This window comes from Mus caroli, chromosome 3, assembly GCF_900094665.2.
Source record: "Mus caroli chromosome 3, CAROLI_EIJ_v1.1, whole genome shotgun sequence".
Classification (NCBI taxonomy): Eukaryota; Metazoa; Chordata; class Mammalia; order Rodentia; family Muridae; genus Mus; species Mus caroli.
This window is the reverse complement of record NC_034572.1, coordinates 66,012,592-66,017,528: the sequence shown is the minus strand read 5'-3', so window position 1 is coordinate 66,017,528 and position 4,937 is coordinate 66,012,592.

The window sequence follows — 4,937 nt, the reverse complement described above, 5'->3', positions numbered from 1 at the left end:
AGGATTCCATCCCATGAAGTGGACCAGAAACCCAGCCAGGTAGTGGTAAGGTACTCCCACATCTTTTGTGCCACCGTTGTACCAGTATCTCTTGTAGACAGGTAACGATGGAGATCACAGGGTAAATAGATGAGTTTGTGTTTACTCTTCTCCTCTGATAGCATGCAGACTAACCTTACGTACAATGAATACTAGTCAGTAGAGATCGAGGGTCTCTTTAACTGCTAGCTCTGCTTCTCCATGTTCAATAAGATATATAGGCTTTTTCTTCAGCAATGTGGCCTTACCATCCATTTGAGAGGAGTAAGCTTTGGAAAAAGCCTGAGTTGCGGATTTTCACTGGGACCCTGTAGCCAATAATAAATGAATTAGGCATAACACATTTCTGGCACTGGAGGTTTTATTTGGTGGAAAGACATGTTCATTTGTATTTTTGTTTTGTTTTGTTTTGTTTTTGTTTTTGTTTTTTGTTTTCTGTTTTTCTTTTTTTTAAATTTTTTAATTAGGTATTTTCTTCATTTACATTGCAAATGCTATTCCAAAATTCCCCCATACCCTCCCACCACTCCACTACTCACCCACTCCCACTTCTTGGCCCTGGCATTCCCCTGTACTGAGGCATATGAAGTTTGCAATACCAAGGGGTCTCTCTTCCCAATGATGGCCGACTAGGCCATCTTTTGCTTCATATGCAGCTAGAGACACAAGCTCTGGGGGTACTGGTTAGTTCATTTTGTTGTTCCACCTATAGGGTTGCAGACCCCTTTAGCTCCTTGGGTACTTTCTCTAGCTCCTCTATTGGGGGTCCATGTTTCATACAATAGCTGACTGTGAGCATCCATTTCTGTGTTGCCAGGCCCTGGCATAGCCTCACAAGAGACAGCTATATCAGGGTCCTTTCAGCAAAATCTTGCTNGTGTATGCAATNGTGTCNGNGTTTNGNGGCTGATTATGGGATGGATCCCCGGGTATGGCAGTCTCTAGATGGTCCATCCTTTNGTCTCAGCTCCAAACTTTGTCTCTGTAACTCCTTCCATGGGTGTTTTGTTCCCAATTCTAAGAAGGGGCAAAGTGTCCACACTTTGGTCTTCATTCTTCTTGAGTTTCATGAGTTTTGCAAATTGTATCTTGGGTATTGTCTGCTTGTGGACGTTGTACATCGTGGTGCGGAGCCTAGTGCGCACCACGATGTACAACGTCCACAAGCAGNTCAGGGTCCTTTCAGCAAAATCTTGCTGGTGTATGCAATNGTGTCNGNGTTTNGNGGCTGATTATGGGATGGATCCCCGGGTATGGCAGTCTCTAGATGGTCCATCCTTTNGTCTCAGCTCCAAACTTTGTCTCTGTAACTCCTTCCATGGGTGTTTTGTTCCCAATTCTAAGAAGGGGCAAAGTGTCCACACTTTGGTCTTCATTCTTCTTCAGTTTCATGTGTTTTGCAGATTGTATCTTATATCTTGGGTATTCTAAGTTTCTGGGCTAATATCCACTTATCAGTGAGTACATATCATGTGAGTTTTTTTTTTCAGAATTAATTTTTATTAGGTATTTTCCTCATTTACATTTCCAATGCTACTGCTTGTGGACGTTGTACATCGTGGTGCGCACTAGGCTCCGCACCACGATGTACAACGTCCACAAGCAGAACCAGTTGTATTTTTGCCTCCTTGTTAATTAGTGTTCTCATTTAAGTTTCTTTATTCATGTGTATTTATTAAGAATCCTCTTTTGTAATAGGTTTCCATAAGACCCCTCAGAGGCCCGTAGATTCAACTCTATCTCCCTGTACTTCCTCCCTTCCCCTTCTTCCTTCTCTGTGTTTAATCCTCCTATACCATTTTGCCCTGTCTCTCCATAACTATGATAGTTTACTTTCCTTTTCTCAGGAACCTCACCACTGAATACCTTACTCTATACCTAAGTGTGGGTCATTGGGTGTGGGGGAATCAAGGGGGTGGGAGAGAACCTGTGTCCCATCAGAGTTCCGGTGCTCTGAGCAAGCAGACATGGAGGACTGCTGCACTCTCTCCACGCAGCCCCAGATAGGTGTCTGGCTGTGTGAAGACATGGAACCCCAGCCCACGGAGGGGTAGACAAGGGGCAGTCTGAGGTCTTTGGGCCTCAGAGAGGCCAGAGATAACAGATTCTCTGTCTCAGATATCTCAGATGCCACTGTATGTTGCAGATGAGCTGATAACAAAGTGGAGGCCCAGGTGGCAGCCGGGTCAACCCCAGGGCCCAAAGGAGAGGGCAAGTGGAGAGGGGGCACTGGGTGGTTCCCACATAGGCTAGACTCCTTGGTCAGTTCCGTGGCTGGAGTGTTGGAAGGCCTTCCAGCAGGAGTGAGGTTCTTCAGGAGAAAGCCTATTCCATCCTTCAAGAACTGCAGGCCTTGGTGAACAGACAGTCTATGGTTTTAGAGCTTTTTAATAGAAAGGCAGAGAGAAAAAGAAAAGGTAAAAGAGAGAAGCCAGCCATAGCCACAGGAAGAGAAGGGGAGGAGGGAGGGAGAGAAGGAGAGCTAGGGATGAGAGTAAGAAAGGTGAGAGGTTAAGAGAGAGAAGAGAGGAAGAGCAGCCCCTTTTAATAGTGGGCTGGGCTACCTTGTTGTTGCCTGGTAATTGTGGGAAGGAGCATACCTGGCCATTGACAAGTAACTGTGAGGGTGGAGTCTAGCCAGAATGCCAGGAGCTGGGGACATTGTCTGCATGATTTACAGTCACAAGATTATGCAGTTAGGGGCTCTGTGGTTTCAGGTGCCTATGTCTCCAGTAACATGACTCACTGTTCTGTACTTGTAGACTTTTCTAGGGTGTCTCTGGAGCAAGCTTTGCTCAACCAAAACAGGCTGACTTTCATGATCCCACATCTAAGGTCCATGGATCATGGCGTGCCTATCCAAGACTCAAAATGTAGCATCTTCATATAAGTGAATATTTACCCTATTTGTCTATTGGAGTTGGAACTCTTACCCAGAAAAATTAATTTCTAGCTCCATCCCCTTACCTGCAAATTTTATAATTTCATTTTAATTAGCTGAGTAATATTTCACTGTGTAAATACAACACATTTTCATTATCTATTGGTGGACATCAAGAGTGGTTCAATTTTGGGTTTTTAGGAATAGAGAAGTAATGAATATGGTTAAGCAAGTGTCTCTGTAATAGCATGCAGAGTCCTTGAGTATATAACCAATATTGGAATAGATGGACCTTGAGGTAGACTTGGATTTATGTGTGTTGCACCATCCCTGTATCTCTAGTATGAAGTTGAGATGATTGTGTGGATGATGTTTCTGATTTATTATCTATTTATTTTGCAAGTGTTTTATTGAAAACATTTTTGCAACTATGTTCATGGGGAATATTGTTCTTATTATTTTCTATGTTCCACCTTTCTGTGATTTAGGTATCGAGACAATTGCAATCTCATAAAATGAATTACAGAATGGTCCTTCTGTTTCTATTTGGAGGAAAAATTTTAGGAGCAGAGTTGTTACTTCTTTGAATCTTTGATGGTATTTTTATAATAAATTCTTCAGTCTGTCTGTGTTTGTTTGTTTGTTTGTTTTTTATCTTGATTTTGTATAACATGATTTTAGTATTTTTTGTTTGTTTGTTTGTTTTCTTTTTTCGAAAAAGGGTTTCTCTGTATAACCCTGTCTGTCCTGGAGCTCACTTTGTAGACCAGGCTGGCCTCGAACTCAGAAATCTGCCTGCCTCTGCCTCCCGAGTGCTGGGATTAAAGGTAAGGCATGTGCCACCAAGCCCGGCTGATTTAATATTTTTAACTGTTAATATTCACCAAAGATATATTTCATTGGTATGTCTCCCCTTTCATTTCTGATTTTATTAATTTGGATACTGTCTTTGTACCTTCTGGTTAGTGTGGCTAAGAGTTTCTCTATCTTGTTGGTTTTCTCAAAGAACCAGCTCCTGGTTTTGTTGATTCTTTACTTGTTGTTTGTTTGTTTGTTTTTCGAGACAGGGTTTCTCTGTATAGCCCTGGCTGTCCTGGAACTCACTTTGTAGACCAGGCTGGCCTTGAACTAAGAAATCTGCCTGCCTCTGCCTCCCGAGTGCTGGGACTAAAGGTTTGTGCCACCATGCCCGGCTGGTTTTGTTGATTCTTTGCATAGTTCTTTTTATTTATATTTGGTTGATTAACAGACCTGAGTTTGATTTTTTTTCCTGCAGTCTACTCCTCTTGGATGTATTTGCTTCTTTTTGTTGTAGAACTTTCAGGTGTGCTGTATAGCTGTTAGTGTAAGTTCTTTTCAGTTTCTTTTTGGAGACGCTTAGAACTATGAGTTTTCCTCTTGTCACTGCTTTCATTGTGTCCCATAAGTTTGGGTATGGTGTGTCTTCATTTTCATTAAATTCTAAAAAGCCTTTAATTTCTTTCTTTATTTCTTCCTTGACCAAGTTATCATTGAATAGAGTGTTGTTCCATGTTTATGTGTGCTTTCTGTTGTTTTGTTGGATTTAAGACCAGCCTTAGTCCATGGTGATCTTAAAGGGTCCATGGGATTATTTCAATCTTCTTTTATCTTTGGAGGCCTGTTTTGTGACAAACTATATGGTCAGTTTTACAGAAGGTACCATGAGGTGCTGAGAAGAAGATATATTCTCTTGCTTTATGATGAAATGTTCTATAAATATCTGTTAGATCCATTTAGTTCATAACTTCTGTTAGTTTTACCATGTCTCTGTTTAGGTTCTGTTTCCATGACCTGTCCAATTCTGAGAGTGGGGTGTTGAATTCTCCCACTATTATTGTGTGGGGTGTGATGTGTGCTTTGAGCTTTAGTAAAGTTTCTTTTATGAATGTAGATGCCCTTGCATTTTGAGCATAGATTTTCAGAATTTAGAGTTCATCTTGGTAGATTTTCCTTTTGACCAGTATTAAGTTTTCATCCTTACCTTTTTGATAACTTT